Source organism: Cucumis melo, chromosome 3 (genome assembly GCF_025177605.1).
Source record: "Cucumis melo cultivar AY chromosome 3, USDA_Cmelo_AY_1.0, whole genome shotgun sequence".
Classification (NCBI taxonomy): Eukaryota; Viridiplantae; Streptophyta; class Magnoliopsida; order Cucurbitales; family Cucurbitaceae; genus Cucumis; species Cucumis melo.
The window spans coordinates 2487418-2503943 of record NC_066859.1 but is presented as its reverse complement, the minus strand read 5'-3'; the positions used below and the strand labels follow the sequence as shown (position 1 = coordinate 2503943).

The 16526-nt window shown below is 32.4% G+C and overlaps 1 long non-coding RNA gene across 1 annotated transcript; it reads left to right on the top strand.

Annotated features, from left to right (window-relative positions):
• Positions 1–201: 201 nt before the first annotated feature.
• LOC127148389 (uncharacterized) lies at positions 202–3670 on the top strand. Its single transcript, XR_007819351.1, has 5 exons — positions 202–578; positions 677–752; positions 2440–2491; positions 2892–3351; positions 3504–3670. It is a non-coding gene; the product is annotated as an uncharacterized LOC127148389 (long non-coding RNA).
• Positions 3671–16526: the final 12856 nt, after the last annotated feature.

Here is a 16526-nt window from a genome sequence, read left to right as displayed (position 1 = left end):
GATAAGGAAATTTTAGAACTAAATTTATGGAGTTTCAAAACGTAAATTGTTTTGTATAGGTGTTGAAAAGAACGAAGGAGGGTAAAAAGGAAGTTTAAGTTTGAAGAGATGGGCATTTTTGTCATTCCCTTATTATTATTAAGCTTTTATAAAAAATAAAATAAAAAGAAAGAGAGAGAAAAGAAAAGAGGAGATATTTTTTTCTTCTTCTTCTCCTCCTCCTTCTTCTTCTTCGTCTTCTTCATCCTTCTAGAAAGAGAGAGAGACCGACGGCTTCCCCCTTCCTTTTCGAAATCTCTTCCGCCGCCCCATCCTTCATTTGCTTCTCCACGCTGACACAACGCCACTATCGTTATGCCGCTCTAACCGTCGAAAGACGACCACCCACGCCGCGCGCCTTGAACCACGGCGTTTTGAAGCGGTTAGTTCAAATCGACACAATCTATTCGAGTGTCCTCGTTGTGTTTCTTTGTAACTGAGTTGTGCAGTACCTATCCATCTTTCATTGTCATTCGGCAAGTTGAATCATTGCTAATTTCGTTCTTTTCAACTCCGTATCGTTGGATCTAAGTTTTTGGGTAAATCTTCTTTATTTTAAATGGATTTCTTGATAAATTTCAGTTACCCATTAAGTTTCGACTTGGTTTTCACGATACCCATTACATTTTAATGCTAGATTTGGATTTTAAAGGAGTTCAAACCACTGTCCAGCAGTTCGTAAGCTTAAATTTGGGCGTTCTGGTACAACTTGGGTAAGATTCTATACTTTATAGAGTGGGTCTTGAGTACCCATCAAATTTTAGTAACGATATTGATTAAACCATGATGTCGGATACTTGATTTTGAGCTTAGTAGGTGGTTAGGATATTGCCCATGGAAGTTAAGAGTACTTTAATTGGTTCTTGACAAGTTTTGGAGTAATTTAAGTGAGTTTTCTTTGAGTTCTTGCATACCCATTGAATCTAAGCATTTATATTAGATTACTCATAAGACTCGAGTCCCAAAGTTAAACATTTGAGGTCAAGAAGGAACTTTCTTCTAACTTTAGAGATTTGTTTGGGTGTTGCGTATATAAGTTTCGAACACACAATAGTTTTAAATCCTAGATTCGAATTTAGAAAGGCGTTAACATGTTATCAAGGCGATTTTGACAAGTATTTGATAAGGTTGTAGATAAATTAGCATGTTCTCTCATAGTTCTTAAATACCACTTCGTATTAGCGGGACTTGATTTTACCCATAATTTTTGAATAGAAAAGTGGGGACTTTAGAGAACTATGAAGCATTGTTCACCGCACTTAAGATTGTTTAGGACAAGTGTGGGAAATTTCTTAAGATATTGACTTGCTACTTTGACGTTGAGTTTGTTATTAAATGATCTAAATCCCTCACATTATTGATATTGCAACTAAGAGCACGTTAATATACAAGACCCATTAAGTATACACTAAGTTTGGATCCTTATCTTATTAAGAGTCCAATGTGATGTTTAAGGTTCAAGAGTGGAATGTTTAGCCTAGACTAAAGCATTTAGGGAAAAGTTAAATTTAGAACTTGGAAGCCTTGGTCAACACGGTTGAGGTTATTTTAGGTGAGTGGGGTAGGTTTCTAAGTTATTGAGCCTTAGATTGTTCTTGAGATTGTTAATGGATTTAAACCTCTAAGGTATGATTATTGGACATAAGAGTGTATGGAATAATTTCATTGGATTTTTCCTAGAGTTGAAGGTTAAAGGTCGAAAATAGAAAGAGAAGGCAGATTTCAGGTTTCGTGCATGAATCTGCGAAGACGTTGTTGTTTTGAGTAGTTAAAAGTGTAGAAATGGAGTTAATATCTCTATTTAGTATGGTTGAAAAGATTATTCAATGCACTACAACTTTTATGAAGGAATTGTGAGCTAAATATGATTTGAAGTAAGCCTAATTTCATAAACAAGTTAGGGGATAGGAGAAGACTCCATTTTTAAACACTCTCTGTTTCGGGTCAATTATGTAGCAACCCATTGCGAATCGTATTTTTTTTATGGATCATATTTTTCTTCCTTCTTATAAATTAATGAATATTTTGACATAAAGAACACTCATTTTGGTTAAGTATTGAAAGAGTTATGATCATTTGAAGATTATGTTGCGAATCTGGAAAAATTTTGAGAAATGTGTTGTCGAGGTGATTTTGATATGGTTTTAGATAAATTTTAGTGGGTTCTCTCATGTTTGGGTGCTTGTGTCGTTAAGAGATTAATGTGATGCTAAGAGTCCAAAGTTGGAATATTTAGAATAGATTAAAGCATGAAGGGATAATTCAATTTAAGTCTTGGAAGAGAGAAATTGGAGTCTTTGGAATATAAAATAGTTTGAGTTGGCTTTATGAAGTACGTTGAAGATTGTTGTGTCGTTTTGCTTTGTGAAGTTAATTGATAAATCTTAATCCTTGTTTCAGGCTAAATTGAAGTGGGGAAAGCATAAAATCCCGGGGGATCAAGTAATTGATTGTGAGTGGCTTATTTTCAAGTATTTCCTTATAAATCTATATATGTTCTATAATATGACCCGATTGTGAGAACTTCGAATATAATTACTTTATGAACCATGTGTTAGAAATGTTTTTAAATACGTCTTTCTGTTTTCTATGAACTCTTATATTCAGAAAGCATGTTTGAACTCGAACCTATTAATCGCAATTTATACGGCAACTGATTTAAGAATACTTGTTCTATTATTAACATGGATATTTTGAATGAAAGGTTATTCTTAAAACATGTTTTAGTCACTAAGGATTTAAAATGGCTTTATGAAATGTGTTCTTGACAATGTTTGGTTATTAAACATGTAATATGTGATATTATAAATGTTGGTGATTACCCTAAAGGCTACGTGAATGTGTTTCCGTAGCACCACCCACGGTTGTCAGGGGATTCTGGGGCTGAAAGAGGCCGTGACCGGAGATCTGAGAACCTGAGCCTCGGTGAGGACATGGATGGAGGATTGTGATATGGCTTCGAGCCTAGCTTAACCCATGGTGGGTGGCTCTATGTGCACATAGGATCGGTATGTTGTTACCGTGGTAGGTGCTAAGTATGCGTGAGCTCCGTTTGGCCGCGTGTTTCTTTGTGGATATGGAGCACGTGTGAGCTATCCTTGGGCCGTATGCTTAGTATACTATCATGGTTGGGTTGGATTGGTTGGATCGGATTAGATGGGGGTTGTTATCGTGGCAGGTACTAAATATGCGTGAGCCAGTTTTGGCCGCATGATTTTTTTAGTCATGTGCGAGCTATCTTTGGCCGTATATTTAGATGCCTTGCCATGGTTGGTTTGGATACAGGTTTGTTGGCATTACTTATGGTTTATGGTAATATATGATTCTAATGTTTAAATTATCATTTCGGTGTTGATTTTATAACTAAACTGTTAAATATAAGTTTTATAAGTTTTTAAGAAAAATAAACAAAATTGCCACTCATTGAGTTTCAACTCACGTTTTCAATGTTTTCTCCCCTCCAGGTAATGATCAAGGACCAAGCATTGGTTGTGCTTTTCTGTCATTGATTGTAGTTTCTCATTCTTGTTGTATGTATATATTTATGTGTAGTATTGTATTATTGGGTGATTAGAAGAAGCGAGAGTCACGATGAGAATTTGAGTTTGAGAGGTCTTTTATTAGATTGTAATTCTTCTGTAACTAGTTCGTAGTTGAATATAAATTCTGAACGAGATTCTGGAATTTTCTGGATGAGTGTGTGGTGAGACACACTCGATGATATTGAGTTTTTAAAAGGCGTAAAAAAATTAAAGAGAGTAACGCACAGACAGAGTAAACTCAAATGACCTAAATCTAACAAATTTGAAGAACATTGAAATCAACTGGCCTGAATCGGGTAAATTTAAAGTGACAATAAAAGCACAGTAAACCCAATTGGCCTAACCTAACAAATTTAAAGTCACCGTAAAAACAATTGGCCTAAACCTAATAAAATTAAAGCCACCATAAAATAAGCCTTGGGTACCAAGTTACATTTGGGTACCGCTTTTCGTCCTTAGATAGATGGCCAGTTAGATCAAACCATTCAGACATTGGAAGATATGCTTAGAGCTTGTGTTTTGTAGTTGAAAGGGTAATTGGGATGCTCACTTGCCATTAATGAAATTTGCATATAATAGTAGTTTCCATTCAAGTATTAGAATGACACCACATGAGGCTTTGTATGGTAGACGTTGTAGAACTCCTGTGTGCTAGGATGAAGTGGGAGAAAGGAAATTAGTGGGGCCTGAATTAGTACAAACCACTTCGGAGAATGTAAAAATTATTAGAGAAAAGTTGAAAACAACCCAAAATCGTTAAAAGGGTTATGCAGATAAGCACCGTAGAGACTTGGAATTTGAGGTTAGTGACAAGGTCTTTCTAAAGTTATCTCCTTCGAAAGGTGTGCTTCGGTTTGGCAGAAAAGGGAAGCTGAGTGCAAGATTTATTGGACTTTATGAGATACAATAACGTATTGGGCCTACAGCATATCGTTTGGCATTGTCTATGGAACTTTCAAGGATTCGTGATGTGTTTGATGTGTCCATGTTGCGTAAGTACATTTCCGATCCATCTCATATTTTTTAGGCACAACTGGTTCGTTTGAAAGAGAACTTGTCCTACGAAGAGGAATCAATACAAATTATTGACGAGAAAGAGTAGGTGTTAAGGAATAAGGTCATACCGTAAGTCAAGGTTCTTCAGAGGAACCATTCTACTGAAGAAGCAACGTGGGAGACTGAGCAGATAATGAAGGCAACGAAGACTAGAGTTCTTAGAAGGATTTAGTTGTTGTCCAACCTTTAGCAAACTCGGATTTTGGCATTTTCACACAACTATGGTATGATTCTAAGCTTTATGGAGTCAATCTTGTGTACCCATCTAAATTTAGTGATAATATTGAATAACCCATGTTGTTGATAACTAGATTTCGCAGTTAGAAGGTGGTGAGGGTGTTGTTCTTTAGAAATAAGACTACTTTGATAAGTGTTTGTTAAGATTTCATTGATAGCTGATTTTCCATGGAATTCTTAAACATACGTTGATTTTTGGCTTCAAATGGTGATACTTATTAAGTGTTTGGAGCAAACTCAATTTACCTATATTTTTGGATGCCAAACTCAAGTTTAGAAAGCCATTAGAGTAGTGTCCATTGAAGTCGAGGTTATTTGTTAGCCTTTGGAACAATTTTGGGAAATTCTAGTAGGTTTTCTTGGAGTTTTATGAATACCCACTTAGTTTTAGCATGAACTTGATATTACCCATATTATTTTGTATGAGAGCTTAAAGATTTTGAGGACATAGAAACATTGATCAACACATTTAAGATCGTTTTAGACAAGTTTGGGTGAGTTCCTAAGTTTTGATCGTTGGATTGTTATTGAGTTTGTTAATGGATCAAAACCTCTAAGGTATGGATATTGGATATAAGAGCAGATGATTTTAAAAGACGACTTAAGTTTTAGTGCTTGTGACGTTAGGAGTTTTAAGTTGAAGTTTAGGGGTCCAAAAGATAAATTTTAGCCTAAATTAAAGCATGTGGCGAATGATACAAAGTTAATAAGAAAAGTAGTAATTCGACCCATTTAACCATAAATAGCTTGGGTTGTCATGATGAAGTGTTTTAGAGATAGTTGTGATATCTTGATATGTGAAGATAACTGAGGGACATTGATCGTTGTTTCAAGCCAAATTGAAGTGCGGAAAACGTATAATCCCGGGGGATCGAGTTATTGATTGTGAGTGGCCCATTTTCAAGCTTTCTTTATACTTATACATGTTACCTCATGATATTGCTTGGGAATTTCTATGATTTAAACTTTTTTTTACCACGATTTCATTTATATTTAAATAATGTGTTTACGCATCGTGATTTTAAGAATGTTTATGTCATAGATTTTATAAAAACGGGTTTCAAGTTCTTGTTTCCATTTATACTTAAACAATGTGTCTATTCATCGCAATTTTAAGAATGCATATGGCTTGAACTTTATAAAATCGTGTTTTAAGTTTTTTATTATACTTGGTTTTGAAATATGTTACGTTTAACTGATGTTTGTGGTAAACGAGAAGGTGATTTCCTTAAGGCTACGTGAAAGTATTTACATAGCACCACCTATGGTTGTCAAGGGGTTTTGGGGCTGAAAGAGGTCGTGACCGGAGATCCGAGAACCTGAGTCTAGGTGAGGAAATGGATGGAGGATTGTTATATGGCTTTGAGCCTAGCTTAACCTATGATGGATGGCTCTATGTGCACATAGGAGCGGTATGGATGCGTAGCTCCATTTGGCCGCATGTTTCCTTTTAGATGTGGATCACATGTGAGCTATTTCATGTCGTATATTTAGTATGCTATCATGGTCGGATATTATGGATGTTTTTCTTGTGGTAGGTGCTAAGTATGCGTGAGCTACGTTTGACTGCGTGTTTCCTTGTGGATATGGATCACGTGTGAGCTATTCCAAGCTGTGTATTTAGTATGTTATCATGGTTGGATTGGATGGAGATTGCTATCGTGGCGGGTACTAAATATGTGTGAGCTAGTTTTGGTCGCATGATTCTTTGATCATGCGCGAGCTATCTTTGGCCGTATATTTAGATGTCTTGCCATGGTTGGATTGACTACAAGTTTGTTGATTGATTAGTGGCTACGAGATAATGTTGTTTTAACTAATATTTCATTACTAATGCATATTTACAGATTTTCTATTTGAGCATGTTTTATAAGTTTTGCTTCTAAGAAACATACCACTCATTAAGTTTTCAACTTACGTTTTCATGCTTTCTCCCCCCCCCCCTTCAGGTAGCGATCAAAAACCAAACTTTGGTTGAGCTCTCATTATCATTTGTAGATCCTCATTTTTTGTATGTCTATAGTTATGTTTTGTATTGCATCATGGAGTGGTGAGATGTAACGAGAGTGACGCTAAGGACTTGTGTTTGGAGATATCCCTCATTAAACTGAAATCATTTTGTATGTAATATCTAGAGGAGTGTGTGGGACACACTCAATGTGATGTTGAGTTTGAAGTTACTTATATACACATGTAGAAGCATAAAAAATTTCTCCCCTTTACAAGTTTGGCTAACCCATATTTTAGGGGAGGCGCTGTCGAAGTTTTTATAGAAATTTTTTACAAGTATTTTATTAATCTTACATTTGAAAAGGAATGTTTTAAAGAGTAGATTCACACCACGATCTAGGTTAGAGGGGAAAACTTAGAATAGGGTGTGAAAAAGATTGACCAATTGGAGCCTGTAATGCTACTTGTGGTGCCACAATGGGGAATCTATCATACGCACATACTTGTAGTAGCATTAGTAAACCAACTATTTCTAAGGATTGTGTATTACTGGCTCGACACACAATTCCCTATACAGCTATGCAAGCCATGCAACACCCCAAGAATACATACTCGCTCGGTTGAAATCGCTTAAAAGCAGAAGAAACATATAGTAGATCATGTTATTTGATTTTTCGGCAAACTGAAAGCCTCCAATGAGTTGCATAATGTATGCACAAGCGTATATTTGGATGCTCACAACATCAGCATCTAGAGGCAATTTTGTGAATTGTTTGGCCAACCATGGAAGATTCAACTATTGACCTTTCATGTTAGGCGGTAGAACTCCTAAAAAATCTTCGCACACTTGCTTTTATCTGTTAACGATTTTACAATATGCTCACCATCAACTGGTAACCCTTACTGGATCGCAAGGAAGTATCTCATACAAATTGTGAGCGATAGGACGATTGTAGATATAACTGGGTAGGATCAATAGGGCCAGGTTCCATTGTTCAAATTTCCTAGTACTTCATTAATAACATAGATGTATTGCAGTAATCACATGAAGAAAGAAAGTTCAACTAGATAAAAATGATGAATTAAAAATATTACACGTCCAAAATTCCAAAACAAAAATTCAAAAGCATAAAATTAAATAATTACACAATACGATAATGTAAATTTAAGTTGTAAAATTTACATATCAATACACTTGAACTTAAGCCTAAAATATACACCAAACCATATTCCTAAAATCAAATAACATACATAAAATCAAATAATTTTCCTAAAATCAAACAAAATGAAATATTCCTAAAATCAAATAACATACCTAATTAAAATTATTAATTTCTCTAAAATCAAATAACAAATCTATAATATAACTAAAATCAAATAACAAGCCTAAATTCAAATAATTTTTACAGCAAAATCAAATAATTTATTTTTACAACAGAATCATAAAATCAAATAACAAACCTAAATTAAATTATTGTTACAACAAAATTGTGTACCTCGTCTACAACTTAGTTAAAAAATAAAACAATACAAGAAAAAAAAACATACCTTGTGACGACGATATCGGAAGGCAAAACGGGCGAGCAGGGAGACTTTTTCATGAAGGTCGACTATGAGGGAGGTTCTTTGTTGATGATGTTTCATGAAGGATGGAAGTTTTGCTAAGTTGTTATATAGGATGGAAGGCCAAATCGCGAAAGAATAAAATGATTTCAGAAGGAAGTAAGGGCAGAAGGCTTCTGCGGCTAGGTTTTAAAATGAGAAGTCGTGTACCCGATCCACGACATTGCTGCATGCTGGAAAAAAGTGGTAGTCAACGATAAAATTGTTTCAGAAGGATACACGTGACCGAAATTGTGCATCTGCAGGTACACAACTCTAGTCACAACTTAGGGCTAAAATTTATCTCATATATATATAATATTGATTGGTGTATCCTCTTCACGTATTTGGAAGGGGATGCGCCTTTCTGAATTTTTAAAAGTAAGATACTTCATTTTACATATCTGTCACGTATTTGTGTGTGTATGTATGTGTGTATATATTTATATAGTACTAGGTCTCTGAAGCATTTGTGCTTCATAGTATTTAACGAAGTTTCATTTACCTTTTAAAAAAAACGTGCATTATCAATTTGTAAATTATCTTTTAAAATACTAACAAAAACTATACCAATGGACAAAACTTAAGAGTAAAAATATAAAAATAAAGAATTGTTTAAAAAAAATACAAAACAAATCTTTGTATCAAGATGGTAAGCATAGCTCAATTGACATAGTATTTTACACTTAAATTGACCTGAGTGTTTGTACTATAAATCTTGAAGTTAAAGGGTTCATTCTCTTATACCAAGTTTAATTACCATTATCTCTACAAAAGAAAGTGCACCCATCTTTAATTTTAAAATATTACAATACAATTTATTCATGAGAATTACTTGTTGAATTACGACTATAGTTTTGAGGAAAAGATGGATTTTTTGAAAAAAGTTAATAATTATTTAGAAAAACCATTAAAATCACACAAATTCATAAAGGGTAAGAAAAATAAGCATTCCTAATATTGGGCCCTATATATATTGCCTTTTTCTAAGCCCAACCCCAAGCTTAAATAAAAAATAAAAATAAAAGGAAAACACAACAAAACTTTTTCCACAGCCAGGATTTGAACCTGGATTTCAACAACTTGAAATTGCCAGAGTGCTACTGTGGATTCTTGAAACTAACATGAAACGGTATGTATTTATTGGTGAACTTTCTTCTTCGTTCTTCACCCATCAACGAAACTCATTAGATTTAGTTTTATTTATATTAAAAAATTATTAGCTTTTATGTTAAAGTTCTTTTTTTTTATTCTTATTGTAAATGCAAAAGTTATTTTTGTTTCTTCTCTTACTATAAATAATTTGAACCAAAAGATCATAAATTCAAATAAAAAAGTTTAAAAACTTATTACATGAAATGAAATTTCTTTTGATGAATACGATTTTTTTTAAAATAAAATAAAAAATTTCTATAAGTACAAAACTCTTATTTCAATTTATAGGTTATTGAACGCGTGCAAAATCAAATAGAAAATTGATTCGAAGTTGAAATATAGGCAACAAGAAATAGAAAAGGAAAAACCTTGCATTGTAAATACCCTGAAAAAAATACATGTCTAATATGAAATATCTAATTTTCTAGATGTCTAATATGAAATAACTCTTTAAATAAAATGAAGCTTAAAATGATTTGAAATTTTCCATAAATATACTATACTATTTTTACTAGTAGCTAGGAGTTGAACATGCATTTCAAAGAAGAGAAATTGTCATTGTGCTACTACGGATCTTTGTAAAAAACTATGAACGATTTGGATATATTAAGGTTTTAATTCCGTAGTCAGGAATTTGTAATAATTTAACTTGAAAATATACTATATTATTTTTCCCAATATTGGGCTTATCTTGCTTTTTCTAAGGCCAAGTCCAATTTGAAAATGAAATGAAAACAACAAAAGAACCTGGATTTCAAAGAAGAGAAATTGTCATTGTGCTACTGCGGATTTTTGTAATAAACAAAGTACGTTTTAGATATATAAAGGTTTTAATTCCGTAGTGAGAAATTTGTCATAAATTAAAATGTAAATATACTATACTATTTTTCCTGATATTTGACTTCTCTTGCTTTTTCTAAGGCGATACCCAATTTGAAAATGAAACAAAAATAGCAAAACATTGAATTCCACAGCCAAGATTTCAAAGAAGAGAAATTGCTATTGTGCTACTACAGGATCCTTGTAACAAAATAGGAACGTTTTGGATAATATTAAAGTTTTAACTTTGTATCCAGAAATTTGTAATAAATTAAGATGTAAATATACTATACTATTTTTCCCAATATTGGGCTTATCTTGCTTTTTCTAAAGCCCAGCCCAAGCCCAAGTCCAATTTGAAAAAGAAACGAAAATAGCAAAACATTGAATTACACAACCTGGGTATGAACCAAGATTTCAAAGAAGATAAATTGTCGTTATGCTACTACGGATTTTTGTAATAAATTAGGAATGTATTTGATATATTAAAGTTTTAATTTGAATTTGTAATCTATATTATATATAAAAGCTTTGATGTGGAGAAGTGTTATTCTCACCATTATACCTTTGAGTTTTATTCTATGTTCCAAATCACTCTTTGATTTTATGGTAAGTTCATTTTTAATTTTATTTTTCTTGTAGTATGGTAAAAGGCACACCCTCTCCCACTACTTTTTTAATTAATTCTACTCAAGTTTAGTGGAATTAAAGTATGCACAATGTAAGAATTAAATGCAAATAATTTTTTTATTTTCTTACTATATTTTTAATTAATTATACTTATGTTTAGTGAAATTAACGCATAGGATGTGAAGAGTTGGAATGCATTTACCCACTACATTTTTAATTAATTATACTTATGTTTAGTTGAATTAACGTATAGGATGTGAAGAGTTGGAATGCAAATGGTTTTTCATTTACATTTTAGAAATTAGTTACAAATTAAATATATTATTGATTCTAATTAACAATACAAATTTAAAGACTTGAATGTTGAAAAGTTTTTATAACAGTTTTTTCTACTTTATAAAAGGCTTTCTTGATTTTTTTTTTTTTTTTACCAACATTATTATTGAAAAATTTCGATTCATCCAATGGATTGTGTAATGAGACAAGATTAGTATGTCGATCATTTAGAAAAAATAGTATACATGCTGAAATAGTAGTGGGTGATTATGCAGGAAAACAAGTTTTTCCTCCATGAATACCATTAAGCCCACCAAATGATAATGGATATCCATTCAAGTTCAAGAGAAAATAAATCCTCATTCATTTATGCTTTGCAATGACAATTAACAAAGTATAAGGACAAACAATTCTTAATGTTGGAATATATCTTCATGTGTTTTCTCATGGATAACTTTATGTTGCACTATCTAGAGGAATTTCAATGAAGATAACAAAAGTTTTGATCAAGCCCCTGGGTGACAATAAGTTACCTGTACAAAAAAATATTGGTTATAAAGAAATCTTATCTTTTTCTTATATATATGCAAGTCTTACATTTAACTTCTTATATTTTAATCTAATTATTGTAACTCCTTCCCATGTTTACTATAATCTAAAGCTATGCATTATACGTGTCATGCACATGTCTTTTACTAGTAATTTAAGATGTAAATATACTATACTATTTTCTTCGATATTGGGTTTATGTTGCTTTTACTAAAGCAAGCCCAATTTGAAAATGAAACGAAAATAGCAAAACATTGAATTCTGTAGCCCATATTTTAACCTGGATTTCAAAGAAGAGAAATTGTTGTTGTGCTACTACGGATCTTTGTAATAAATTAGGAACGTTTTGGATATATTAAAGTTTTAATTTCGTAGCAAGAAATTTGTAATAATTTAAGATGTAAATATAGTATACTATTTTCTCCAATAATGGGCTTATCTTGCTTTTCCTAAGGTCAAGCCCAATTTGAAAATGAAACGAAAATAGTAAAACATTGAATTCCACAACTGAGATTAGAACTGGATTTCAAAGAAGAGAAATTGTCGTTGTGCTACTGCGAATCTTTGTAATAAATTAGGAACCACTAGAAGAAATATGGCCTTTAATGTCGGGTGGAAAAAAATGAAAAATGAGCTTTAATATCGATTTTCAAAAGGCGGATGTTTAATGTCGGTTTTAAATCGATATTAAAGAGGAAGCTTTAATGTCGGTTTAAAACTGACATTAAACATCCACCTTTTGAAAAAGCGACAATAAAGCTCCTTTCTAATTTTTTTATTCGTTTTAATTTTGTAAAAAGTCATGTTTTCTTCAATTACTTTACTCTTTTTTCCCACGTGTCTTCTACTTTCTCCCTAGTTTTTCAATTTCTTTTCCAACGTTACGTTTTATGATTACTAGGTAGTTTGAATAATTGCAGGTGCAACATCACATACCCTCTACTTTTACTGGAACCTTTACCAACCATGGTTGAGATTTTGTTCTTTCTTTGTGTACACAGGCAGGAAACAAGATTGTTCATTAGGAAAAAATATTTTCACACCCTAAAAAGATCTGGTTTATAACTGACAGGGAGATTTTGTTCTTTCTTTGTGTACACAGATTATGTGGGCTTGTTTGGATTCAATCTAGACTACGGATTGGGGAGTCATAAGTGTAGTAATCGAACTTAAAGTATTAGTCGATTGATAAAGGATTGGGGAATCGTAAGTGTAGTAATCGAACTCAAAGTATATGTGATCAAATTGGAAATGTTGGTTAGTTGAACATTATTCTTTCCTCAAAGCCTTCTTTTTTACTCATCCATAGCTCATATGGAAATAATATGTGATTAGAACAATGGACAACTACGAGAATATTTTGTATTGATATTCTTGTTAGAATTCTAAAGATTAAATGGTTTATTTTGATATTGATTGTAGAATGATTGAAGACATATCGGGTTGTAAGCTAACCGATTGTGTAGATAGCCAAGCTATTGTTGAAGGTTGAAGACTGAGAAGGCTTGTAGGGTTTCTTATTTAAGTCTCATATTAAGATCTTGTTTCATGTACTGTCGTAGAATGTATAAGTAAACAGAATATTAAGATTTCAATTTGTGTATAAAAATGTAAAAGACAAATATTATAATTTTTTCAACAATTTTAATTTTATTGATTTGTTGGAGTGAGAAAAAAATATTTATCTACATGAACCCAATGTCGGTTCATAAAAAATGTAGAATAATACAACAATTAAATAAAAATAAATTTGTAAAAATGGACCCAAAAACAAGGCTTCAATGTCGATTTTAAACTGACATTATTGGGGATCTATAATGTCGGTTATAAGCTGACATTGTTGGTCTCTTTAATGTCGGTTTTAAAACGATATTAAAGCCCAACCGACATTAAAGGGCTTCAATAACACTACAAAAAATGTCAGTTTTAAATCGCATTAAAGGCCTTTAATGTCGGTTTTAAACTAACATTAAAAAGGTCTTTAATGTTGTTTTTAAATCGACATTAAAGCCCAACCGACATTAAAGGTCTTTAATAACGCTCGCAAATATGTCAGTTGCCAAGTAACATTAAAGCCCTTTAATGTCGGTGGCCAAGTGACATTAAAGCCCTTTAATGTTGGTTTTAAACCGACATTAAAGGCCAGCTTTCTTCTAAGGAACGTTTGGGATATATTAAATTTTTAATTCCATAGTCAGGAATTTGTAATAATTTAAAATTTAAATATACTGTACTATTTTAGGCAGACAAGAAGAATTACAAAATTAGAGGTTTACTTTGGATAAATGACAAATTTATTTTTAAATTGACAAAATAGCAAAACATAAACATTTTAAATAAAAAAATGGGAGAGCAATGTCTTAAATGCCCCTACCTAAGTGACAAATGCGATTTCTAAATACACTTGTTTACTAATCTGCAAATACCTTATAAATAATAAAATATATGCACCCACACTTGAATATTCTAACTTTCCCCCAAAATAGAAAATAAACCATCAAATCACGTCTAAATCTCTACAAGTTGTCACATCTCATTCAATTTGTGCATGTTTGGAAACAAAGGTCTTCAAGCCTTCATTGTTTGCCATTTCCTTCCCATTATTTTGAATTTGAAATCCTTATCATCTCCTTCTTCATGTTTGAAAACACTAACATTTCCTTCTCATTATTTTATCTTCACGTTTCGCAGCTCCTTTGTCTCGCCATATCTTTGTCGCATCACATCTTCATTCCCTTTGGTTCTCTATTCGTCGTTCCTCATTTTTCCGTTCACCGTTCCTCACTTGGCTTTGCTTCTTAAGGCTCGCATCTTCAATCTTAAAGTTTATCCGAATCTTCGGGTTCGCCAGTTGCTATATTGTTTTGAGTCTTCAAATCTTCATCTGAATCTTCAATCTTCAGGCTTCACATATTTTAGTTTTCTTAGTCATTTTCCATACCTTCGTCTGCTTCAAATTTTTGCTTCGGTTTGTTTTCAAATCAGTGATTTCTTCTATTTTCTTCTTTGGATTTGTCCCCTATTCTCACATTTTCTGCAAGTAATTAAAAAAAATACCCTTTTCTCACATTTTCTGCAAGTAATGAAAATCAATGTGTCTTCTTCTCTAGATTTGTTTTCTGCATCATAGTTCTTCTTCACTAGTGTTCTTCTTCTATTTTGAAAATAGAGTACTAACTTTTTTTTTAACTTAAATGTTAAATTTATAGATACAGTTGAACGTATATTTTATATTTTATTATCTTTTTATATTGTACAAACAAAATAGGAACATATATGTCCTTTATTTTAGGAATAATAAGTGGAATTTGTTGTGTACTTATAAATATATATATTGTTTTTATAAATTGTAGAGAACATAAAGATGAAAAGGGGGAAGAGAGAGGCTAGAACAAGAACAAGTGAACAGTTAAGAGCCGAAGGGATCACTGGTTCGAAGAAACGATTAACAACGGGAATTCAAACTCTATCGAGTTCTTCGGATGAGGTACTAATGTATGTTTTTAAGAATTATATAGAAGTTGTAGATTTTTATAGTTTTTCTATGCCTAGTAGAGACCAGAAGATATAATGGTAGAGAGGTCGAGAAGCAATCGAGACAGTCCAATAACTTAAAAAAAGAGGGGAAGGACTGAATCATCGAAAGAAGACGTGACTGTACATAAGAAACAAAGGATAAAAAGCTTGGTAAACTGCAGATTTATTTTCCAATGAGTTGTGGTCTTTGAAGGTTTCAAAAAAGCTTATTGATGTTGTAGTTTGTGTAGGTTTCAAAAAGTCGAGTTTACAGAAAGAAATCTGAAGAAAAGAAACAAAAGAGGTTGAAGAAAAGGTATGTGTTCCCCTTTGTTGTACTTCAATTATGTATTATATAAATTGATTATAACTTTGACAAACAGGAAAATACTGAAAGGGAAAGCGAATAAGAGGAACAACAAGAAGAAGATGAACAAGCAAAAGAAGATAACGATGAAAAAGGGGAGGGTGAGACAGCAATAGATGAAGATTCGAGTTCATCAACGAGTGAATAAGATGAAAAACCAATGAATACTAAGAAGAGAAAAAAGACTGTGGAGAAGGGGAAAAAAGTAAACACATAGTTAATTTGATAAAGTGTTAGATTATTTTCTATATTGGCTATAAATTTTCGTTTTATAACATAGGTAAAGGCTATTAAAAAAGAATAAAAGGCAAAGAAGATTAAAGAAGGAAGGGAAAAAGCACCAATGAAACCGGATAAATCTGAGGTATGTGTTTTATGGTACTGTCGTCTACGTGAAGTATGATAATTACATAGTATTTTTTACTTCTCTTGTATGTGATTTATTCAGTTCCACTGTATTTGTGTATTATGAATGTAACTCGTGTTCTTAACTATGTTCTGAATGTGGAGTATGGTATTGTCAATGTAACTCATGTTATGTTTTTTAATGTAACTCATGTTCTGTATTTGTGTATTGTGAATGTAACTCATTTGTGAATTACACTATATGTTTTGAATTATCATGTATATGGTGCATTTAATTACACTGTATTTGTGTATTGTGAATGTAAATCATGTTCTGAATGTGGAGTATGGTATTCTCGATGTACCTCATGTTCTAAATTTGTGTATTGAGAGTGTAACTCATTTGTGAATTATACTATATGTTTTGAATTCTCGTGTATATG